Below are 26346 nucleotides of genomic sequence, written 5' to 3'. Positions count from 1 at the left end.
CTAGGTTTATCTTTTTCAAGAGCTGTACGCACTCGTCGCCTATGCAAGCTTTTTCAATATATACCAGAAAAAAAATCGATTAACGTTATCGCTTGCCGCGGTAAAGTCTAGAAAGGCCACGTATAAAGGTTTGCTTTTCTGCTCTAGATATGTCTGTACATTGCGTAAGAACGAATAGGTTTCCGTCATTCGGTAGACATTCGAAATGGTCAAAAGCAAAGGTTCAGCTACCCACCTGCTTCGTTGTCTGAAAAGAGATACTGTTTTTGCCGCGGTAGTTGTGGTACTGAGGCTGTTAGGTGATATTTGGTGCGATGGTGATATTGACACCCTTTCATTTTAGCACATTCGTATTTACAGTGTGGCGATGTGCAATAAACCTTCATTTGTTAGTAGCGTCGTGTCCTCATGCATTCCTTGTGTCCTTGTGTTTCTGTGCGTTAAGGCTAAAGATTCCCATGTTTTGTTGGCACTATCCTGCAGCTGCTACGCCGTTTTTATTGCCTGTATATCCTCCCGTGATGCTACACACTGTTTTTCGATCGTTTCCCGAATTTCATTGTTCTACCAGCTTTTTTGGCTTTCTGTTTCGTTTCCAGCAGATCTGCTGTTGTTGCCTTATTCCTGTCGTGATTACACGTAGACATGCAATATATATACATATACTCCCAGTTCTTGCCTGGTACTTTGCCTACTACTTCTTAGACTCTTGTGACTATATTGTCATTTAAATGTCGGCTGCCCAAATTTGATTCTGTGGTGTATTTTACAGTTGCATATCCCATTTTTAGTGTTATGCGCTTATAAGCACTTGACAAGCTACTGATTTCTTCCTCGTCCATTCTAATTTCTCGCAACTTCCCATAAATTGCTTGTGTCAAGAGGCAGTTGCAAAACGCGCCGCCTATCGAGAGTGGTGGAGACTAGTGAGCAGGATCACTTCGATGGCGCACCGCTAGGCGACGCTTGGTTCGCTCTTTCGATCTTGTTTTAGTTATGTTCAGCTTCTAACGTCCTCGCTCTTTCCAGTACGCGCATCCTCGTTTTGGCGGTCGGGTGCGAAGCGGCGTGTGTGGTGTGGCCTGTGATGCGTTGCTTTGCAGGGCGCCGTAGTAGCATGCGTGGCGCCGAAACCACCCGCTGTCGTTGTGTCGGCGCGCATCGGCGGTGACGGCTGCGTGCGTGCTGCTCCAGTGAGTGAGTGGGTGCGCCTCGTTTCGGCGTCCAGCGGTAAAGGAGCAGCGGCACAGCGGTGAGTGAACCGTTCTCGCCGCCGTCGACGCCCTGTGCCTGCAACCCCTTTGAGTACGCGCGACCGGCGGCTTCTTTATTCGCAGAAATACGGCCCCGTACCATTCCGAACATGAATACTTGTTGAATGTGACAGCCGATATGGGCCCAACCACGCGTCTTGTAGGTGCACTATTTAATCTGCAGGTTATTCATGAATGTGTGCTCTAAACAAGCGGGAACAGAAAAAGATAAAACTCCGAATTCGTTTTCAAGCAGCTGTTATTTGTGATCCTTGGAATGGAGTAGCGTTGCGAAGACCATTTACTCATACTGCAACATTTATGTCTGATAATTGTGATAATTTGCGTGATTGATTACTAATAATTATAATTGTACGTGTCCTTCAATTCTAACTGGTCGACAGTATTAATTGCCCTTTTTATATATCAGCTGGACATGTTTACAATAAGTTTTGCTACAGGCAGTCACTGGAAACGGAAAGCGCTCGCATATATCGTTTGCAAAATTGATAGCGGTGCAGTGTAAAAGGTAAAGGTAGGTCAAATGGTGCGGAAAGCCTGGTGAAGCTTTGCATGATGTAGCATCAGTCACCGGTCGAACTGTTCCCACTCATGTCGACTTCCAGCGGCATCTCTCGTCTTTGTGTTATGTGGTTCCGCGATATGCAAACACACCCAACATGCAGTGTGATTAAAAGTTTTGGATTTGGTAGCTCGCGTAAGTTCCACATAGAGGGCGTAGCATGTCATTACTAACTGTCAGACGTCTTCTAAACGGCGTCCTCGCCCTCATCTGCACTCAAAGTATGAATGGACTTGATGAAACATGCGAACGTGAGGGCAGATGGTGTGACAGACTTCGAGGTGACAATGTGCGTGTAAACTACGCAGTGGAAATACATATGACTGTTGCCATTAGGAGGTATGCACGATAGATTTGAGATCTTAACTTTGCACGGACATTGGCCTCTCGAGCTCCGATGTATTTCCAAGTCCACAGGTGATTGAAGTCATCGAGATCAATGACGGTTGATGCTTCTTGCACTTAAACTTTACGAATGGCAGGTGTATCAGCAGTAAAAGTGAGAATAGTCACTTTCTAGCTCCACATTTCTTGTTTTTTGCCAGCGATTACCAGTGCTGAACGCACTCCTTGACCCTAACGAGCACTCTGGAGTTCACGCTTTCAAGGTGGGCCAAAACTTGGAACTTCGAGCTTCTCAGGCCTTAACAGCGTTTGCTCACGTAGTTAACACAAAATTACGTAGAAAAGACATATTTAACAATTTATACCTGTACTGAAGTCCAACCGAAAGTGTTGCTTCGGCTTGGTGTGGGGCATCTGCGAATGGGTTATGGATGTACAGGCTGTTTCGCACTTATAGGGGGAAACTCGGAGCGCCTTGAAATGTGCTTCGAGTTTTCCCCTAAGTGTGAAACAGCCTGTACATTAAACATGCTGCTGAGGTGTTTTAGCGCAACCTTCATAATGTCGCGCTATCGCACTGATTTTCCCGAATGAGTCCAGAAATACAGATAGTGCAGAAGGCAATGGATTAGCAAACAACGACGAATCCCCACCAGTTCCCCGTTTCTAAACTCTTGTGGTTTGAAACACTAAGACATTTCGGTGAAAGATGACTTCAGAAAATGATTGATTTTTCGGTGCGTCGCCGTGGCTCTGACGTCCTGTTTTAAGGGACGGCGTCGTTGGTTCGACACCGGGTTATATTCGGGCTGGAATGGGAACTTATCAAGATACACCTGCTTGTAGCACGAAGATTCCCTCTATACTACAGCTTACGGGCTTCACTTATACATGGAGGAATCGCAGCTCTGCTTACATCGCCCGAATATCTGTCTTGCGAAAAGACACGCTTGCCCTTCTTTTTCACTGTCCTCTTCGCTGGTAGAATGTTTCGGTTCATCGGTTGCATGAAGTCAGAAATACTGAGCTTCTGCAGCGGTTAGCGGGAATTTAGTGTGGTCGTGTCCAGACACACGGACAGTCCGCGAAAAGGTAAAACTGGCAACTTCAAAGAGGATCAATATAATGCTTGCGAATGATGGCCAATGAACAAGACGTTGTGTAATATGGCAAATATAGGCAAACAGCGCTATCAAAACGATGACAATAGGAAGACTTGACACGAGAGCTTTGTTCGCCCTCCGGGATAAAGAAATTTTCTTTTCAGACTAAGCAAAGCGTTTATAGCCAAGCCTTAAGGTGATTTGTCCTGTACGACTTTATGCAAGTACGAATGCCGACCATGAGTGGCTTGCCTTGTAGGGGCACCATACGTGGTTAAGTGCATTTTTACTCGTCCTGTCAGTAATGTTCTTGAGCTGAAATCAGTGCTGCTCGTGTAGGGTCCAAGTCATCCCTCTGCTTCGCTTTACTTGCGCGGTTTTATATTCGCCATGAATCAATGCCAACTTGCCCAAATCAAAATCCTTTCAACGTTGTATGAGCTGCTTTTGTAGTATCTGCATGAAATGGGACTTCGTACTTACATCTAATTTCACTGAAGTAGTACGTTGCTTGGCGGTCCAGGATTAGCAGAAAAACGAAAGCTCTTGCCCTTGTGTTTCGGGGAGATGTGAGCGTTGTGGTTCACCTGCAGCATGGGAACTGTGTAAAGTAAAGCACATCGCCTAACCTTCGTCCTTGCGTATTGACGCGGCATTGTCACCTGTAAGATACACTTTGTAAGAAAGTTTTATTGCGCAGATGTAACACATCGCAGTGTCGTTGAATGAACGCAGAGTCTTTTCTTAGTTTTGTTCAAATATATCGCTTTGAAATTTGAGTCAATATTATCGAGTACGTAGCAGTAAGGCCATGAATTCGTTGCTCATCAGAGTAATACTTTTTAACACTTTTATGGGTTCGTAAATACCATTTGGCAGTCAGAGGCTCGCAGCATTACATTCAACCGGTACTAAACCACATCACACGCAGGAACAAACATAACTTTCTGTTTCCCAAGTTTTCGTTGCAAAAAAAGAAAAATGTTGTAACTTGAACACATCTCACGATGAATGCAATAAACATTTATTGGGGCTACCGCTAGAAATGTTTTGTGAGGTATTCTCGTCCGCGCCAGGGGGTCTAAATTAAAGGCAAAATTGTAAGGATCGCTTTTCTCACCGTACGCACTATCCCCACTATCGAGCCCACTATCGAGCACTCTAAAAATTTCCGTAAGTAAGCGTAACGCATGCCGCCATGCGTCAAAGCGACAATTTTGAGGGTGTACACTTTTTAGAGAGTAACGCTTGTACCGTTGCACTGCGAAGGTTGCCGAAAGGCACTGGCCACAGCGGCCCCATTTCACTGTGGGTGGAATGTTGAGACGTTGATGTTCCTACGTTCACGTGTTCGTTTAAGAGGAGGTTGAAATTCATCCCTCACTACGTCGTGCTTCATAATGACATCATTGTTTTGCAACATGAAAGCATGTAATCTTTTTAACAAAGCTGCCAAAATGTGGAAGCCGCAGGCGCGAAGAGAAATCCCCGTAAAAACCATCATTCCCTTTTAATAAACACGACTGTAGCGCCAGAGTAGGTTCCTCGAGTACGTCTGTGTGGAGCTACGTAAGTATCGGATGCTTAAACGACCGTTATCTCAGCATGCAGCTGGAAGCACTGCAGGTATTGTTATGGGTCGATCAATTTGTCAAGAACATGCGTTCTAATGGTGCTAGGAAGTGCCCTAAATGTCCTTTCACGCAGCAGTGAACATGCGAGCGCCGTTGCCAGACTGGCGATTCGAGCCGCGTGCGACGTCCTACGATAAAGCATGCAGTTAGTTGTGCATGCGTGCGGCGCGCTTATGACAGCTCTTTTTGTAAAGCTCTTAAAGTCAGGCAGCATATTTTTAGCTTCTAGTCCCCTTCGCAGCTAAACACGAATATATATATGTATATTGTTATGGGAAGGACACAGACTCGAAGCGACAGGTACAGATGTATTTACAACTGGATAAGTGAGCAGCGCTGCCGATCGAACAGCTCGCGCCAGCCCATCTCTTTTTTTTTTGTCCTTCTCTTCATACTCTTTATCGCGATGTCGCTGGTACATAGCATTACCCCCGGCGGCGGAAGCACCGTCCCGGAGCTATAAAGGTCGTTTTCAGAAGCAGTGTTGTAGGGCTTCAGCCGTGAGATGTGAAAGCATCCCTGGACGGAACAGCAGATGACGATGGACAGATGGGGCCGATCTAATAGGTAAGAGGTGCTACTTGACACAGTACACGGTAATGTCCCGTGTCACGAGACAAATGTTTTTCAGATAGGCCCATCCGAAGGTAAGGGCACCAGAGTAGCACAATTAAAGCGTTCCGTGAGGCCGTTAGCTGGGGGGTGGTAAGCAGTTGTCAATTTGTGCTGCATAGAACAGGAACACAGGATGTCGACGATGAGTTCCTCGGTCCCAGTCGACGGCAAGTTGTCTTTTCGTCCACTTTACGCTTTTCACATTTATATCCTTATTACTACAAATAACATCCCCTAAACTTTCCTTGGCTTTATTGACTGTTAGTTCTCATTAATATTGTGTCTAACAAAACAAAACAAGCCCTTAAAAGTCATCATCTTTCCTTCATTCAGAGCGAAGGTCTCGTTCTCGCAGACTTGATGCCTTGTATGCGAAGAAACATAATGGAAGAAATCTACAGCGGCTCCACGGCCACTATAGTCCTCCATAAAGAAAGCGAGAGAATCCCAATAAAGAAGGGCGTACGGCAGGGAGACACGATCTCTCCAATGTTATTCACCGCGTGTTTGCAGGCGGTTTTCAGGGCCCTAGATTGGGAAGAATTAGGGATAAGAGTTAATGGAGAGTATCTCAGTAACCTGCGATTCGCTGATGACATTGCATTGATGAGTAACGCGGGAGACGAATTACAGCTCATGATTACTGAACTTGATACGGAAAGTAGAAGAGTAGGTCTGAAAATTAATATGCATAAAACTAAAGTAATGTGGAACAATCTTGGCAGAGAACAGCGCTTTGCGATAGGTGGCGAGACGCTGGAAGTTGTAAAGGAGTACTTAGGACAGGTAGTAACCGCAGAGCCGAACCATGAGAGTGAAATAACTAGAAGAATAAGGATGGGATGGGGCTCATTCGGCAAGCATTATCAAATCATGAATGGCAGTCTACCACTATCCCTCAAGAGGAAAGTATATAACAGCTGCATCTTACCGGTACTTACCTACGGAGCAGAAACCTGGAGACTTACAAAGAGGGTTCAACTTAAATTGAGGACGACGCAGCGAGCGATGGAAAGGAAAATGATAGGTGTAACCTTAAGAGACAGGAAGAGAGCAGAGTGGGTCAGGGAACAAACGGGGGTTAAGGACATCATAGTTGAAATCAAGAAGAAGAAATGGATATGGGCCGGGCACGTAGCACGTCGGCAGGATAACCGGAGGTCATTAAGGGTAACTGACTGGATTCCAAGAGATGGCAAACGCGTGAGGGGGAGACAGAAAATTAGGTGGGTAGATGAAATTAAGAAGTTTGTAGGTATAACGTGGCAGCAGAAACCGCACAGGACCGGGTTGACTGGCGGAACATGGGAGAGGCCTTTGCCCTGCAGTGGGCATAGACAGGCTGATGATGATGATGATGACGATGCGAAGAATGATTGGTCAGCTGCCAGCTCGTAATACGATCACGTGCTAAGTGACGCCAACAAGCAGAAAAATAGTGTTCCACTCCCGCCACCATGGCTGCGGTAGGCGCTGACCAACACTTCCGGGTTTAAATGCACATATATACCCCATAAAATAGACGGAAGGATGACCGCCGCCGTAGTTCAATGGTAGAGAATGGGATGCGTTATTCGAAGGTCGCAGGTTCGGTCCCTGCCGGCGGCAAGTTATCTTTTTGTCCACTTTACTTTCTTCACATTTGTATTCTAATTACTACAAATAAGATCCCCTATACTTTCCTTGGCCTTATTGTCTGTTAGTTCTCATTTATGTTTTGTTTAACAAAGAAAAAGGAGCCCTTTCTTCACTGAGACAGAAATGTACGGCGACGCTCGTGGAGGAGCTCTCTTGGGGCACCGTGAATCATATAACTTTCCGTAACAAGAAGTCAGCAACGTCGGTTGCAGAGAGCTCGCGTAATAGGGAGTTTTAGTATAGCGGTAAACAACAAATGCAAGAATTTGGCTTTAGCGTTGTGTGCTCCAAACTGCGCGTGCGCAGAACGTAAACGTAGCCCTAGCTCTTACGCACGTACGCTATTTCCGGAATATAGCGTTCAACGCTAACGCACGCACGGGATTCCATAGGTAGGGCAAGGTAACGATGCCTGTTGAAGAGAGAGCCATCCACTTCGAAGCTTTCGGTTCGAACGTAGGTCAATGGAGGAAAAATAGCGGGCACCATAGAGACAATCAAAGGCATCATATATTCGTGGAGTATGGTACGTGCCTTTTTTTTGTAATTCTGTTAAGGTGTCGATAATCAACACAGAAGCGCCATGTGCCATCTTTCTTGCGGACCAGTACGACAGGGGACGCACACGGACTGCAGGATGGCTGAATGATGTGCTTGGCCAGCATTTTGTCGTCCTCACTTTGGATAATTTGACGCTCTGTCGCCGACACGCGTCATGGGCGCCTATGAATAGGAGGCTCATCACCAGTGTTTATGCGATGGTTCAGACTAGTAGCTTGCCCCAGTGGACGGCCGCTGAGATCGAAAACGTCGATGTAGGAGAGCATAACCCGGTGGAGCTTGTCGGTTTGCTGCGGTGTTAAATTCGAAGCAATCATCGACGTAATAGCGCTGTCAGGGCAAGTATTGGGTTGGTGCTGAGCGTGGGGATCGGAAGGATCGGCCACCGGGAAAGCATCCAGTGCGCTGTCTTCTAAGGCGGAAGGAAAACATTGCCAAAGAGCTGCCTTGCGGCAGCACTTGAGGTGTCAAACGAAAATTCACAACTGGAAGGTACGTGTACTTCCCTGCAACGGACAGAACGGTATGTGGTAATGCACTGCCGCGGCTGATGAGGACATCGGTGATAGGTGTGATTACATAGTCGCCGTCAGTAACTGCTGGTGTTGATACTAACTCAACGTAGGTCAAAGTTTGGAATATAAGGTGAGCATATTCGGCAGTGCAGAGGTGACTCGGCCGTGGCTCAGCAGGGTTAGCAGGCAGCGGAGACTGAGCGTACTAGCCAGAGTCAATGAGGGAGAATGGGCGGACAGCAAGTCGAGATCCAGGATTACGTCATGGGGGCATTTTTCAAGGATGGTGATAAGAAAAAGGGTGTGGCGATCAGCGATGCTTACATGAGCGGAGCACATTCCAACGACAGATGCAGTTCCGCCGTCGGCAACACGGACGAACTGAGTGGTCGCAGGTGTAAGAACTTTCTTGAACTTGCGGCGAAATTTATTGAAAGACGCGACTCACACGAGGTATATTTATTAAGGACATCCCATGGAAGAGTTTGGGGTAAGGTTAAGTCACTGTCACCCCGCCCCGCCTCCTGTAACTCACACCCATGATTAATAAATATTCAGCTAGTGTATGAACGCTAGTACGTTGAAGTATGTGTTAGTGTAAACGTAAGCCTAGTAAGGTTGAAGTTTGTACATAATCTATAACACATTACCACCAATATTTATTTTGTCAGACTACAGTTACTTCGTAGAAGTTCGCGTTTCTGCCCGCATATATGAGCCCTATTCTGTATATCATCTCGGCTGTCCACGAATAAGGCGATTTCATCTGCTTCAAATTAATAACATTGGAGCTGGGTGATTCCACGAGAGATCGAACATGCCTGTCCGGTCGCATTTTTTGTTTTGCCTGGGTTTTTTATATGTTGTGTGTGCACATTCAAAGTGCACGGAACTGAAAATTTTATTTCCAAGAAACGCTCCCAGCGCGCCAAAAAAATATTTGAAGGTGGCGGCGCATGCCTCCTGTTTTTGCTCACTGCATTGTTTTCGGATTTCACGGCCGAATTTAGCGCGAACTATAAATGATGTGTCGAAAATTTCTTTTGCTGGTTTTAATACGCACTACTGTGAATTACATCCATGCTTTTTTTATGCCGTCCTCAAAAAGAAGAAAATGTGAAAAAATGGCAAACACGGCCGAAATCAAAAAAGGGTCCTAAGTTTGAGGAGCCTTGGCGGCTTTACTATTTCAAACAGAAACTTGAAAACAGTGTCAAATATAGAAAAGAGCCTTTGCAACATTTATGCGGAAGATCATTTTCCTACGGTCAGCGCAAAAAAAAAGAAAAAAATTGTTAAAGAAGCGAGTTTTTTCAAAAAAGTACATTTTCAAAAAATAAAATAAAAAAAACCTCCGGTCTCAATTTTGACGGCAATTTTTTATCGAAGAGCGCTTATGTCAATGAACACACGGTTTTAATATCATATGTCCTCATTTGCTTTGTTTACGAGATATAACTGGCCAAAGTGACCCTTGCTGTGAGTGCTCACTTCAGTGCGACTGATGGTTGTTAATATCTTGCATTGTGCGTAAATCGCAGTTTTAATTATTCTGCTGCAGCAAAACCTTGCTCTGGTGGCTTTTCGTCAAGAAAAATGTGTTCTCAGATTTTATTTGTGTCTAGCGTGTGCAAAAGTGGGCTGCTGCCGCCCTCTAAATGGCTCACGTGTAAACAGTTTGCAGCCTACAACCTCGCCTACAATCATCAGAGGAAAGATGGGCGCGCCTGTTCAAGATATCAGCCGCTTCTTCTTCCTGAAGGAATGCCTGGTCTACCTCATCGCGGTTAGATGTAGACAGGTTTTCCTTGAGGAGCCTAAAGCAATGCAAGCAGACCTCGCAGGTGTCGCGAAGATCCTCAGCCTATGACAGTAGCTTCTGGAGGTAGGCAACAACAAAAAGAGCAAAGAAAAAAAATTGCGCAACGAAAACGTTTTCCTCAGCAATCTTCTTTTTGTGAACGCGTAAATAATCGGCACAGAACAATCGGACGTAGCCATGGGCCACGCGCATCGCGTGTAGTGAACAGCTAGACCTAGAGCAAGACGAAACGTTTATACTGAACGGCGCCGCACAAATTATCTCACATCTGCGCAGCTGTCATGAATGCCTTTCCAGAACTGCTTACGGTTTAACATTTTATGACTAAGGGTGTCTAAGCGCTTTGGGCTGTAATATTTAATTTGTAGGCCGCACTCATTGTCAAAACTAAGGGTAATGTCCGTCTGGTGCCACCAATGACCTTTGCTGTCCTCGACGTGGGAAAGCACTCAAGTAAAGTAGCAACAAAAGATCATCAATTGGGAAGCTTCGGCCACTCATGGCTTAATCATGCCGCACCGCACGTTTCCTGGCTGCTGAAACGCTGAGGTAAAGGTCGAGATGATACAGGAAGACGTTATCTGCGACGCCGAAAACATGTGATTGCGGGAAGTGAAATAAACGGCTCGGAAATCATTGAGCTAACTTTTTTACAAATGTTGTTTAGGCACAATGTGCGTCGAATGGGGAAGATGGTTAGAGTGTACAATCCATGTAATGGAAGGGAAGCAAGCAGGCAGTGAGAAAACAACTGCATAACAGCGCGCCTGCTGATTGTGGCATTTAGTTACAGATTAAGTTGGCCTTCGCTGCGTACAGATGCTTTATTCTGTGTGCAAGGAGAGTTTTGACAAAATGACCTAAACCATGTGTTCGCGGTGTCTCGCGTGCTTCTGATTAACGAATACTGGCGGGTAAGTTGAGGTTGTAAGCTGCAAACTGCGTACGCGTTCGGCCTTTAGAGAGCGGCAGAAGCCCATCCCCACACACGCTAGACATAATTAAAGTTTGAGAATGCATTTTTCTTGACGACAAGACACCAGAGCAAGGTTTTACTGCAGGAAAATAATTAAAACTAGATTTAAGTGCAATGCAAGCTGATGGCAACTATCGATCGCACTGAAGTGAGCACACACAGCAAGGGTAATTATGGCCCGTTAAATCTCGTGAACAAAGCAAATGAGGACATACATATTAACATGGTGTTTTCACTGACATAAGCGCTCTTCGACAAAAAAATGTCAAAATTGAGGCCTGAGTTGTTTTATTTTTTGAAAATGTACTTTTTTGAAAAAACTCGCTTCTTTAACTATTTTCTTCTTATTTCGCGCTGCCTGTAGGAAAACGATCTTCCGCATAAATGTTGCAAAGGCTCCTTGAAATACTTGGAAAAAAGCATGGATGTAATTCACAGTAATGCGTATTAAAACCAACAAGAAAATTTTCGACACATCGTTTATAGTTCGCGTTAAATTCGGTCGTGAAATCCCAAAACATTGCAGTGAACAAAAACAGGAGGTCTGCGCCGCCACATTCAAATACTTTTTTGGCACGCTGGGAGCATTTCTTGGAAATAAAATTTTGGGTTCCGTGCACTTTGAATGTGCCCACATAACATATAAAAAACCCAGGCAAAATAAAAATATCGACCGGACAGGCATGTTCGATCTCTCGTGGAATCACCCTTTAGAGGGCGGCAGCAGCCCACTTTCGCACACGGTAGAACCAAATAAAATCTGAGAACACATTTTTCTTGACGAAAAGCCACCAGAGCAAGGTTTTGCTGCAGCAGAATAATTAAAACTGCGATTTACGCACAATGCAAGCTATTAACAACCATCAGTCGCCCTGAAGTGAGCACTCACAGCAAGGGTCACTTTGGCCAGTTATATCTCGTAAACAAAGCAAATGAGGACATATGATATTAAAACCGTATGTTCATTGACATAAGCGCTCTTCGATAAAAAATTGCCGTCAAAGTTGAGACCGGAGTATTTTTTATTTTATTTTTTCAAAATGTACTTTTTTGAAAAAACTCGCTTATTTAACTATTTCTTTCTTTTTTTGCTTTGCCCGTACGAAAATTATCTTCTGTATAAATGTTACAAAGGCTCTTTTCTATAGTTGACACTGTTTTCAAGTTTCTGTTTGAAATAGTAAAGCCGCCAAGGCGCCTCAAACTTAGGACCCTTTTTTGATTTCGGCCGTGTTTGCCATTTTTTCACATTTTCTTCTTAATGAGGACGGCATAAAAAAAAGCATGGATGTAATTCACAGTAGTGCGTATTAAAACCAGCAAAAGAAATTTTCGACACATCATTTATAGTTCGCGCTAAATTCGGCCGTGAAATCCGAAAACAATGCAGTGAGCAAAAACAGGAGGCATGCGACGCCACCTTCAAATATTTTTTGGGTGCGCTGGGAGCGTTTCTTGGAAATAAAATTTTCAGTTCCGTGCACTTTGAATGTGCCCACATAACATATAAAAAAACCCAGGCAAAACAAAAATTGCGACCGGACAGGCATGTTCGATCTCTCGTGGAATCACCCAGCTGCTGTTCTATCAGCATGCCGGCCTGTTTTCATGACATACCTGTACTAAAACCAATGTTCGTTCTTTCTAGTGCTGTTTCCGTCCACACCAATTGCATCAATAATAATAGCTTGGAGAACGGACACCCTTGCCACAATGCCTTGCTTATATCAACATTTTCATTGCTACTTATTTCTTCGCATTATAGGCGGCCTTTATCTGCTTAATTGATATACCTCAAATGCTGCATACTGTCGTTGGCGATGCCAGCTTATTCTAATATGTGCCACAAATATCTCGATAGATACCATAAAAATTTCTTATGAGTGCCATCATACGCAACAGTAGTCTCAAGAAAGGCCACGAGTTAACGTCTATTTCCTGTTCTAGATATTTCTATACTCTGCGCACGTATAAATAGGTGATCGTCTAAACGCCTATCGATTGCTAATGCGCTAAAGCGTCCTTCCTAAATGGCGTTCCGTTCAGCCCATACTTGGGCTTCTAATTTTGTTTCTTGCACTGCCAAACTGCATAGTAGCGATGTAATGGTCAGCGGTCTATATGTAAGCGAATGATATCTTTCTCACCCTTGGTTTATAGATTAAATTCATGCTACTTTGCCGCCAACTGTTCGATATTCGCTTGTACTCTAGGCATTTTAACAGCAAAGCTGTTTAAGCTGCCCGCAATTTGTCTGTCGGAAACAGAAAGCATCATCACTATGAACCGGCACGCGCTCTCTTCGTCCTCTTCTGCATCGCTCCCAGAACACGTGCGCCGATTTCTCCGGCGTGGCCACTAATAACCCTGGTGGGTCAGAGAAGGAGTACAGAGAGGGAGAGACAGAAAGAGAGAGAAATTCTTTGCGAAAAAGATTCTTCACGCGGTGAGACTAGACCCCGCGTATCGTCGATCCGAAGGCGAGCGTCCTCACCACTCGGCTATCCAGGCACGCTAGCAGAGCATAGGATAGCCTTGTAAAGTGTAGCAAAGGGGTGGGAAAGGGAAGTGAGCGTGAGGAGGAGAGATGTGATGGTAAGGAGGAGGGAAAGGAGGAAGGGAGAGGTTAAATTACAGCATAGAAAGCAGGGAAAAGAGAGAAAAAGAAATACAGAAAGAAAAAGAAAGGGAGAGACAGTCAAAAAAAGAGGAAGAAATAGAGTGAGAGATAGAGAGAGAAAATGATAGAAAGAGGAAGAAGCGAGAGAGAGAGAGAGAGAAAGAAAGGGATGAAAGAGAAAGAAATAGAGAGAGAGATAAATACGTAGAAATCAACCGAGAAAAAAAGAGAGAAAAAACATAGAGAAGAAGAAAGAGGAAGAAAGGGAGAGAGCAAAAGCCAGGGCCACATCTAAAGGTGCCCATATGAGCTCCGCCGTCTCTTTAGCATAGCGCCTGCAGTGCAAGCTACGCTAATTTCTTCTACCGCTTTCAGGAATGCTTCTTTACTGTTATGTCCTAGTTCGTTAATGAGACTGAAGGGAACCCAGTCTAAATCCGGAGCAGTGTGCTTTGTAATTTTTTTTCCTCCGCCTATTTCACTTCAATTTCTCAAGCACTAGCTCTGCTTCGGTTGTGCTCTCCTCCGTACTATTACTCATCAACGAACTCCTATGGTCGTTCCTATAAAAGGAATCAGCTGTTGCCTTTTGGATGAAGCTTGGCGCCTCGTACCCTTCCAATTTCTTTCTTCATTCATGTACAATATGTAGTTTTATCGGGACAGACGCCGCACCTAGCGAATTTATGTGGTTCTGAAATACCATAGATGGGGCCTACGTACGAATTTCTGTCACCCAACGATCACTTCCACGCTTCACATTCGCTTCCATCGATATCTTACACATTTTTTCCCTAGATATATTTGCGATTTCTGTTTGGTTCTTCCTTCGGCCGCTTCGCCCTTTTGGCGTGCCTGTGATGTGTTCCGTCGTCTCTCGATGGCGCCCGTATTCCTTTGTTCCACATGCTTTTTCGCCTTTACATCCCTTCCAGCAGATATTTTGCTTCTCTTTCCACATTTCTGTCGTCATTGCATGTCAAGTCTCAGTATATTCCCACTCCTGCCCGATCTTTTGTCTAGTTCTCTCTCAGTTCGGGCGGCTATGTTTGTGATTTACTTGTCACTGAAATATGAACTGCCAAATTCAGGTTGTGCACTGTCTTTTCCAATAAATATCGCATTTGTTAATTTAACCATTCACGATCACTTCCCAACGTGTCACTTTGTCTCTTCCCTTGGGTATATGTTACGTATATTACTTGTACCTCCCCAAAGAGACTGGATTCCCAATTGACTGCGGATAGCGGATTAGTTTCAACAGCAGTAAGTTTTCACAATGTTGCATCAAAGCCCTATCGTCTACATGTCAGCGTACATCGCCTACCGACCCTTCACGAGTTTCGTGCGGTTATGAAAATATAGTGTAACCTCGTTGTAACGCTGAAAGTGTGGAAGCCAAACTGGTAAGGATTAAGGTCTTTGTTGAGTCAACCGCTGTGCTGTGATAGCAGCGCGCGCCGTCGTCAGTCGTCGAGGGTCTCATCTGCGGTTGAAAATTTTTTTAGGTGCTTCCCCCACCGCAAGTGCAGGGTAGCCAACCGAGCCAAAGCTTGGCTAACCTTCCCTCCTTTTCTTCGTTCAGCGAACTGGGAGCGCGGAAAAAACACAAACGACGAAGCGAGGAACCACACAAGACGAGCGCTCTTTACTCTTCGATTCTCTCTCTCTCTCTCTATAGTGCATTGCTCATTCATATCTGGCGATCGCATATATTCTAGAATGCACAGGACTTCTCGTGTTGGCAAGGTAATTTCAGTAGAATGATCGACGGCATTCGGGGATGTTCCGATACATTCAGTGGTAATAGTTCGCTTGGTGAAAGCCGGTCACACTGAAAAAAAGAGAGAAAAAAAAAGACGTATGTGCGTGTCAGTATGCAGAGCGACAGAAAGTTGAGATACTTGTGCAGCGGTTGTTTTGTCGTGTCATCTTGCCTTGTGTCTGGGCTGACGTGCCTACCTTCCTTCATGACCATGTAGAATGCCTTCCGGAAAGGTGGATAAAATTAGCTGGTAAGAAGAAAATCACCGAGTCGTGTGCGGGCGTTGTAACCAGCGAAAGATAACCGGTTATTTCGTCAGTGACGCAGCTTATCCATCGATACTAGTCTCGTTGATGTATCTAGATCTTCTTCACATTTTTAAAGACGATAGTCTTTCTTGGGGAACTTAAACGCAGAAATTTTGGTCTGTCTTTCTGTCTGTCTGTCTTTCTGTTTGTCGGCACGTCCCTCGATTCAGCCACTCGGCCAAAGTTGAACCACTTGCCCAAGGGCCAGCCGTCTTGAACTGGTACGGCTGTTCATACTTGTGAACGTTGTCGATCAAAAAGTAAATATCATGCATATCTGAGGTGCAACATCACTAGGTAAGTATTAGGTGGCGTGTTCCTTTAATAGAAAATGCATACATACGTAATTTTAAGGACCCTAGTTTCTTAAGCTGCGCTGAAAATGCATAAGAATGGAAGCTTGAGCGAGTTGGTATGCGTTCATCTTTGTTGAAACAGCACTCACTAGACGACGAGGAAGTAAAAGAAGGCACAGGACAGGCGCTGCCTGTCCTGTGCCTTCTTTTACTTCGTCGTCGTCTAGTGAGCGCTGTTTCAACAAAGCTGAAAATGCAACTGCGCTGAAATTTGCCTTCCTCCGTGCCCTTCGCACGAGCTCATTGTTGTGTTTCGGTTTCGGTTCTGTATTGCACTGTACGAATGCCATGGGTTGGTGTTGAAAAACTTTAGTTTTGAGAAGGCCAAGAAGGTGAAAAAAAATATTTAAAAAATGAAAAAGCAGCGTTGTGGGCGGCCTTCAGGCTGCTGGTTGTGGGCGCCGCTCTGGCGTTCCTGTTTTACCCAGGCGACGTGTAAATAAAAGAGTGTGTGGAGAGTACTCGTTGAGTGCGGACGTTTCTCTGCTTCAGCGCTTCGCGCCAAACCGCGTTTTCGGGCTGGCTGGCGTCCCCGCCGGTCGCGTTGGTCACCGCCGGTCTCCGCCTGCTGCTGCGCCGGGACTACCAGCACGCAACACAGCACTCATGTTTCCCGACGTATTGCCAGATGGCGCCCATATCTCACACAGCGCCTATTCTATCGTCTTTACACGACATTTGCAGCGAAGCACGCAGATACGCGGCCAATTTTTTAGTCTATCGTGTTCAATAGTAAAGCGCGTCATCCGTGTTTGAGAATAAAGAAAAAAAATGTCAAGTGTGGATTTGATTATGCTGTGCCGATTAATCGAGCACTAGATACGCCAGGAAACTAGGGAGCCACGAGAAGAGAACAACGTGTGCGTAGCTAAGAAGTATGAATTTCCAGCGTTACTTCTAGTGTGCTAATTTTTTACTTCACACTGATAAATTCACGGTTTCCGAGTGAAGTTCGGACGTCTGAAACTGCATTGCACAAAACTATTCTAATAAGGTAAGCGTAAATATACTATACATTACACATCTGTATTGAAATGTCAGATCCATGTAACCTATTTTTAAAATCATTAAGGAACGTGCAGACCGATTTTGGACCATCACAAAGCATGGTGCACCTAATGTTTGAGATACAAAACAGGAAATTGAAGTTATGAGGTTTCTGTCAACGAGGGCGTGACTACAATTGGCAGCGAAATGTAAAGTTACTCGTCGGAATGCTACTCACCCCAATCGAAGTTTTAAATTGAGATCCCTAAGGCCATACTTAACTTCCAAAGTCGCATTAAGTTTCATTCACTCGCCTCATGCGACATTCACTTTTTTTCACGAGAACTTACAAAACCACTTATCCCAAAGATTTACACGGCTGTGTCACCGGATCATGTCTCTAGAATGCCACGGCTGTGGATATACGGAACACACATTAAATATAAACGATTGTTGATCTCCTTATGCATCCAGTTACAAAGCAATAAACATACAAATAATTGAAGAGCGCTGTGCTGCGCGAGTGGGCAAGAAGGGCGGAAGGAAATGAGTGCAGATGCAACTATATTCTAGCCAGGAAGTCTATGCAGAGCTCGTCATCTGGCGTTAGAGAAGGTATTGTTTGCCGTATTTCTTAGTATTATTTCTGTTTGCATAATTACCTGATGCAAAATCATAGCTCTATTAGCAAACGTGGGCAAAAGGCCAAACTATGTATAAGTCTAAAGAATATGCAATGTACAAGTTATTGCTTTTTTTTCCCGCTAAACTTAGCTGGAGCACCCCGTATAGCAGTAGGCAGCCTCCGTGCTTTCTTGACCAGGGCGCGGTTCGCAGCACGCCATCGGTAGGTGAGAACGTTCTTGGCAAAATCATGTGGCTGGTACTTGTTGGGTGGTCTTGTTAGGAGCCTTGTCAATCTAGCCTCGCCTCGCGCGGCGGAAAAAAATGAGGACGTGTTCTAATGGATCATTTCAGAAACTTCATCTCACCTGCAACACTGAAGCACTGTAGACGCTTCGAGTGGTACTTTGGACGACCATGCGCTGTGCAGCTAGATACAGTGCCGCCACGGGGAGTCGCGACGAGTGCGCTGGCCATCAAAACTCTCTCAAAACCTCGCACTATATGGGACCTTGGGGCTATGGGGCTCTGACACGCATCGGCTGAGCGACGACAACCAGCCCGGGTTCGTAGTCTAAATTTATTTCCGCGCGTGAAATTGCATTCTATGCAAAATTCGAGGATGTTTTGCGCCGAATGCAAGGGTGTTTATGTTGGCAGTGCGTGACACCGCGGATAGAATTTCTATGGGACGAGAAGGGGGACGTGGGGTAGGCTGAAGCCACATAGTCTGCCCCGCGGACTGCGGCCCTGATGTGCAGCACAAAAAGTGCCGCCAGACAGGATCTCTTTACTTAGGCGCTTCTACTTAATTTCCTGAATTTGGAGTGCATATTTAGAGGGTCAGTTTAAGCTTAGTTAGTGTGTTGTTGTATTTTTTTTTCTCGAGCAAGAAAGAGCTTCTCGAGCTGACACGCAGGTCGCGGGATGGAATTCCGGCCGTAGCGGCAGCATTTTCGGAGGAGGCGAAAATGTTCTTTAACGTGCACCTAAGTCTAAGTACACGGGCCTTGAACATTTTCGCGTCCTCCGAAAATGCTCGAGGCCCGTGTACTTAGATTTAGGCGCACGTTAAAGAACCCGAGGTGGTCGAAATATCTGAAGGCCTCCACTACGGCGTCTCTGATAATCATATCCTGGTTTTGGGACGATAAAACCCAACAATTATTGTTTTAGTCTGCTTAGCGGACTTCCTTTTATTATGAACTTGGCTCAAGTACCTGGGAGCGGCCAGGAGCTAAAACGTCATTTAAACGAAATTGATTTTACGTGAGTCTGCAATGTGTTTTTCGTTACTGGACTCGAAATCGCTGCACGCAACATCACGAGCACGAGAAGGAACAAAGAACATGCGCATGCAGATCTATTACAACTTAACTGCGCACCGCTTCACACACGGGACCAAAAGCGGCAGCTTGTTTTTCTGAGAAAGCTTTACCACGCACGCTGAGGCGTTAGAAATGCATGCGGCATCGACATCAATTGTTGTTTAGCCATTATTATCAGTTCCGATTGCTTCAATAATTAATAACTTTTGAGGTTTTGCGTCCCCAAACCACGCTCATGATTCTGAGAGATGCCGTGATGGAGGGCTGCGGATATTTCGACCACCTGGGGTTCCTTGACGTGCATCCGATTGCTTTGGCACATATGAAAATATAAGTTGTCAGGCTGCTATGGCATGCATTCCTACGGCAGCGTGGCTAACTTTTCACCAGCCCTGTACCTATAAGGAACGTGCCTCGATCGAATGTCACTTTTTCCCACAAACTTGGTCGTTTAAGGCCACGACGGCGACAAAACGGGCGTAGCTATGGTAATGTGGGCACACGCTCGCGTGAAACGGTGGTATCGGCGTCCGAGATCGCCGAAAAGCACCGAGAAGTCTCACGATTTCGTCACCGTAGTCGTGAATGTCGCCAGGGCGCCTGTGCGGCACCCTGCTCGCGGTGCATTCTTCTCTACACGCGCGCCTGCTTCTCCATGTCCGGCCGAGACGACGCGAGGCGTGACCGCCGCTGGTTCTGAGGCGACGAGGCAGCGCCCTTCCATTCAACGTGCTCTTGCGCCTGCCGCGTCCCATTTCTAAACTTTTCTGCGCGAGATACGAGCTTTGGCTTTGGCGAAAGGCAAAAGAACTTGGTGCGGAGCGGTCTGAATGCGGTGGCGGGAATGGAAGAACAAGCGACGATTGTTGACAAGCGCTGGGACGGGGAGCCTCTGGGCTACCGCTCACCCTACTACAGGGTTCCTTTGTCCCCTGTGTAGAAGTTCCGCGCTATAAATTTCGTAATTATGGATTACCAACTAGCCCGAAGCAACGCCTTGCTGAGCTACTATCGCGGTAATTCGCGAGACGTTTTAAATGAAGCTAAGCTGTAATTGAGCTGCATACATATGTGTTCAGATATGTTTCACAGCTTCCGCCGTGAAAGTACATGACAAAGGGGTGAGAAAGGAAGCTACACATTAGACAGCTTGATAAAAACACTGTTCCGTCGGCGCCAAGAGCAGTACATGCGGCACTCACGCTAAGGCGAGAAAAGTAGAAACGTGTTTTAGACTCATTCATAACACATAAACTGAGAAAGGTGTGATACACAATTTCAACTCATGTGCCATAAATGCAGATACATTAAATTAACCGCGATTCTCGGACCTGATCTGTAAAACACCGAATGGGGATAATCTCTTCACAATAATAATCTAATACTTTTGGAATTGTATTTTTCGCCATTTCTCTGGCAAACTAAAAAAAGAAACAGACAAATTACTGCATTATCCATGGCAGCAAATGAAACTGTTAGGCTCTAAACATTTCCCCTACAGACGGATTGGCGCCGTTAGTAGGAATGCGCTTGAATATGTGTAATGCAGCCGAATACTCGGTGACCAGATCGACGTAGCGAGGATCGAAGTTCAGCTTCTAGTTTCAATTTACTTGGGTTTCTGTCGGTACAGGTCATGCTCGTGGAAAACTTATGACGTCGTAGTGTCATTTCGCCATGAGTACACTTACGTGTTGTGAAAAATAAATGTAACACCAATGCTAACGAACCACTGCACAGAATTGGATAAATTTGGCAATTACTAAAGAAATCAAAGTATTGTTGCTTCGCGGGAACCAAGGTGTGGTAAGGGGTCTTCGAAATCATTTAAAAGAATACGCGATGGTAAGCGGAGTTGACGCGTGTAGCACTCGTTAATAAATATTGCAACGTGTTTCACTGAATAAAAACAAAATTTACGAATTGAGCTTGTTCTCTGCACTTTGCTATAATCAGCAAGGATTCGTTGGTCAAAGGTCTGATCTACGTTTTCAAAGTCCTGACACGTCCCACCATCCCCTTACGTTGCAGCACGGCTCTCAAACAGACGCTTATAATGCCTGATGCAAGTACAATCTGTGTGAAACGTGGCGGTCTTTGAGATATAAGGGAAGCAGCAAATTGCTGTGGTGATAAGGTCGTCTCTGCGCACAATGACGCACCTCGGCATATACTGGGGAGCGAAACGGTGTTAACGCTTGCCACGCGCTAACAGAACAGCTTCTTTCGTCTAGATTACTCCTCGGATCAGTTTAATAAGGGGTGTTGTTGTTGCGAAGCATAAATTAAAAGTACCTGACATCGCAAGCGTTGCACAACTATTATTAGTAACATTAATAATATCTATCAATAAATGCGTCTAAGTAGATCTTGGCGCACCACAGAGGCGCCGGCTACTCCTTAGCTCCGATGTGCAATATAAAGAGAAACAGTCGGGGAACAACAAAGCTTCCTCAAGTAGCTGACGCTGTCGAAAACGTCGTAATCTGAGTTCGCAAATTAGGGAACACAGATCCAAAACAGTCATAGAAAACGAAACACTGAAGTACCATCACAATATGCAATAGGGTATAATAATTGATCACATAATCAACGTACAAGAACACATATTAAAGGTTCGTGGGATCATGGCCAGTGTGTATCCAGAAAAGGTCGCACGTACGCTGAACAAGTGCTTGTGAGGAGCATAAGATTTATATTTTCCAATGTTTTACAGCGGAGCCGTTAAACTTTTCGTTATGCCGCTAGTCGTCGACAGAAAACTATCGTCCTGAACTGACACGCGCTCTCTTCGACCTCTTCTTCCTCTTCGTCGTCGTGTTCATCTTCTCCTTCGCTTGGAAAATTGGTGGGGAAAGAAATTTGTTCCTTGATTTTTGAAAAATATCTTTCAAGAAAAGGCCAAGGCGGTGAATGCGATAGCAACATTTCGTAATGTTATACGAACAACTAAGGCTAGCAGCTTACTCTTTTTGATCCAATTTCGCGTAACTCTACAAAACGCTGGTGTATGGGAATACGGCCACTCCCAGGAGAGAGGCGGTTTTCGTGCAGTTCGTCGTATAAGTAGTCACAGCACGAAGCTATGAGATCCCAGCGCGCAGAAGGGCATACGAGCCGTTTGCTGATGTCTGCCGAGAAAGCGCGCGCGCAAGCGCTCACGACCGCGCCCTTAAAGTCAAAGTTCACAGTTGGTGCTCGAGCCACGCAGCACCCCCTACAGCGGCGTTCCTTCATGCTTCTTCGTCGAGCGAAAGACGGGCGGGACGTTTCTTTTCTGGTCGAGGAGCAATCGACGGCAAGCCTCGCACGCAGGATGATGTTATCGCATGCGCCCTCCGTGCGACGGAGATGGCCAGCTTGTTTCATCTCTGCTTTAAGCCTGTTTCACATGCAGCGATTTTGCTCCAAGAGCGGAGCGGCTGCCGTCGCGGAAGCCCAAAAACAGGTTTTTTAGAGCGACCAGTGGACGCGCGATAGAGATCGCCGGAGTTGGAAAAATTCGCGAGCGGCAGAGCGGCTGCCCAAGGTCAACCAATGGGGGAGCAGTGACGCGGGGAGCACGTGACCGTAGGGATGGAGACGAGAGCAGCCGCGCGCGCCGGGAGGAACTCGCTCCGACTCGGTTTCCTAGCAGACGACATTCGCTGCAACGAGCTGGCAGTGTAGAAAACGCCGTTCTTTTCCTTTTGTTGTTCTTTACTGCGCTTCCATCAAAGCAGACAAATCGTTTGCACGTGTCATTTTGTTCTTTTGTATTTTTATCGAATCGTGACACCAACATAGGTCCGGACAGGGGGAACCTACGACACTCCGCACTTGTTCGCAGTAGACGTTTCAGTTTTTTTTTTACTACTCTGGTGCAGCACGTTCGAACAGTTTACTGTTTTCTTTTCCTTTTTTTTTTAGTGGTCACGTACCCCGAAGACGACAAATGCCGCCGCCTCTTTACTGCAGAATGCCCATAGGCAAAAAAAAAAAAAAAAAGAGACGAGCTCCTTCACAAACCCACAATGTCGTCGACTGGGCCGTTGGCATCCGCTTGCCGGCCCATACGGCGCACCAACGCCTTGCGGCATTCGAGACCAAAAGCCACCGAAAGCCCTGTGAAAGCTTAAAACCCCAAAAACAAATTCTTTCTTTTGCTTTTCCATGGCCAAGTGTATGTGCGTGCAACATGACTTGCGTGGTAAAAAAAAGAAAGCTGGAACAGAAATAAACGTGACTACTGAAGTTGTTTAATTGCACTCTGATAAACTGCACATTTTCATCATTCAAGGTTTAGGCGCGTGAAAATCGATCACCGAAGTAGAAGGCTGGTGAAACTTGCAACCCAAGCGCACCAAAGCAAGCGAGCCCGGAGAAAGGAAACCCGCGGATAACGGGCGCTTCCCACAACCATCACTGCGCATCGCAGAGGCGCGCGCCGCGCAAAAGCGGTGCATGTGAAACGAAGCCGCGTCCGAGCGTCCTGCTGCCGCTCGATCGCCGCGGGCCCCGCCGCTCGGTCGCTCGCATGTGAAACAGGCTTTAGCCGTGTTCCTCACCAGCGTTCGCGAGCTTTTACTCGCGTCTACAGCATATGTTGCGTGGAGCAATGTTATCGCTTTTGAGTTTATACGGAACATTAAGGTGACGGTGAAATTATGTCCAGAGTGTCCATAAAATATTTATCGCAATCAATATAAAAAAAAAAAAACGTGGAAGCAGGCTTGCCTTTTTTTTTTTCTGCAGAGCTACGTCGTCTTTGCTGTAAAAAGTTCGCCCGTTGGAAGAATCAATTAATCCGACGCCTTTTATAATGGTTTCGTTCTCGCCTTCACTACCCTTCTTACAGGCGATATTTCCTCGCCACATTCGTATTTTTCCATAAAGCACGCGTACACTGACGGCACTAAGCGTTGAGTCTATCGGGATTTCGCGCTGTCGGCTACACCCTGTTATCTCCGCTTGCGCAATCGGGAATGCACAAAATGGAGCGAAATCACTTCATCGCGCTCGATAGTCATGCGAGACAAGGAAGAAGGGGTGGGTGACTGCATGCAAAAGTAGGGTGGAAGACAATTCACAACTGATATTTCTCGCATATGGACCAATCGAGAGTATGTGCCCTAATGATGTCATGTGAATCACCGTTATGGCGTCACGAAGTGTGCCAAAAAGACGACAAACGCCAAGAAAGAATGACGCGTTCGATGTTGTATTTCCAGAGGTTGTTTTGGGGCCCTTTAAAAAAAGACGGCGTGCAAACACGGTCACAAGGGAGTAGTCAAGAAACCACAAACGCCGCTAACAACTGAAAAATCAAACAGCAGTGGAAAGGAACTTCGACACAAAGAGTTATCTGCACATTCATTCCCAGGCAAGAGGTGATAGCTGTCAATCAGGTGCGCGCGGTGGTCTACGTGAGAGGTAACTGTTCCCTCTTCGCTCTTGTGTCCGTGTTTGCTAGGCGCGTCTTTTTAAAACGAATACCCACCAACTAGCTCACCTATCTGTTATTCTAAGTTTTTCATTGCCTTTACTTCCATATTTGTTTATCTATTCACCCGAGTAAAAATGAAAAAAAAAAAGTGTACTGACGCATCGATATGTATTACTTATGTATTTTATTTATCTATGCGTAGTGTACTAGGTCTAACACTCCACGAATATGCTATCCAGCGAGTTGGGTCGTCGAACCTTTAAGGTTGGAGGATGCCGTAGCGCTGAGGTCAGGCAATATTCGTGAGACTTCTGGAGGAGATGCGACATCTTTGGGGTAGCTATTCTCCATGTGTCGATCTAAAGATGTCCATCCATATCCGCAGAGCGCATTCAGTTACTCGATAAAGCGGTGAGCCGTGATATCACCTCGCTGTCGACGCACCGAACACGCCAGCTCATTCCTAGTGTAAGAAAAAAGTGGACGAAATGTACAGAAACGAGAACTTGTCAAGTCTGAACTTGCATATGAATGTGTCCCAGATGTTTGAGAACCATGCAGGGAATGCGTACCGACCTTCACAGGTGCGTTAGGCAGGCGGACGCGTTAAACCTAATTCGATGGCCAACGCGATCAGAGTTTATGCACAGCCTCCGAGATGTGCGCCCAAAAGCGGATCTCTGGGGGCTGCGTTCGTTGCGTTGAAGCGCATTCCGTCCCTGTCATTCGTGGCGAGAGTTGTGAAAGCTTCATGACGTCAAAATGACGTTGCAGAAGAAGAACCGGAAACAGAGAGCGTGCTGCTCGCCGAGCTCCCGCCAATCAGCGGCGGCTGAAATGAACAGTCCATTACGTGTAAACATCTAGAATCCCCTGTGAAGAGACGTATTTATGTCCAGATTTCCCCGTTCATGTTAAAAGAAAAGACAAAACGGCGGCGCGCCGCAATTATTGGGCGGTGGCGGCGGCGGTGGTGGTGGCGGCGGCGTCATCCCTCTCGGGACTTCGGCGGCGACGGCGTGGCGCGGCTGCGCACAGATCTATGAGTTGAAGCATCCCGGATTTACATAGGTCAAATTACTGAGAGGTCGTAATATCAATAACGTGACATGCTCGCCAGTTACGTCACCATTAACGATGCGGGTATGAGCCACACGTAGGAAGAAAGGAAGTAAAAAAAGAAAAAAAAGAAAACAAAGAGGAAGGAAAGAATAACACAAATAAAAAGAAAGAAAGAGGAAAAAGGAAAGAAATAAAATTCAAGAAAATACAGTTGTGGCTGCACATGCATTCTGTGCTTGCGACACAAGACATTTAAGCCAAACATTAGGCTCGCCTCGATGTTTTTATCAGACAATACAGATTTTTATGAGAAACCTATGACACTTAGGCTCCTGTCGTCTTCGCGAACCAACTATAAGGGGAGATGCAAAAACCTTGCTGCAGCTAAAGTAACATAGAAATGAGTAATTAAGAAAAACGCGTTAATTAGCTTTTTCATTATGGCCTTGAGGACAGTTGCTTATAGACTAAACTTACAGGGTGTTCTAACTCATGACACACCTATTTATCTTTTTTTTAATCGTGAATGCTGCACGTTGTCGCAGAAGCGCTCAAAGTGTCTGGTTCGCCAAGAAATGATTCGCATTTAAAAAAAATGACCAAAATTCATTCTTGGTCTAGCAAGGCTGTTGCCTTTAGCTGCACGTATTTAGAAACTCAAGTTGAGGATATAGAGCGTAGAGCGGAAATGATCAAGGTTGCCAAGGGTATCTGAAAACTGTTGATCGCAGTACCATGCCTCTCCTATAGGCTATTGTTGCTGCATCCTTGCGACTGCGATTTAGAATACGAACTTGCGTGCGTAAAGTCATTATTTTTCCTAATA

At 45.7% G+C, this 26346-nt stretch overlaps 1 protein-coding gene across 1 annotated transcript in view; it reads left to right on the top strand.

Annotated features, from left to right (window-relative positions):
• Positions 1–1034: 1034 nt before the first annotated feature.
• LOC119395659 (CUB and sushi domain-containing protein 1) overlaps positions 1035–26346 on the top strand; it is a 130466-nt gene continuing 105154 nt past the window's right edge. Inside the window, exon 1 of the mRNA XM_037662649.2 lies at positions 1035–1252. The gene's annotated coding sequence lies outside the window, so the exon portion shown is untranslated. The remainder of the gene's footprint in view (positions 1253–26346) is intronic.

Source organism: Rhipicephalus sanguineus, chromosome 6 (assembly GCF_013339695.2).
Source record: "Rhipicephalus sanguineus isolate Rsan-2018 chromosome 6, BIME_Rsan_1.4, whole genome shotgun sequence".
NCBI classification, from domain to species: Eukaryota; Metazoa; Arthropoda; class Arachnida; order Ixodida; family Ixodidae; genus Rhipicephalus; species Rhipicephalus sanguineus.
Note: the sequence above shows the minus strand (reverse complement) of the source record. Positions and strands in the feature narration are given on the sequence as shown.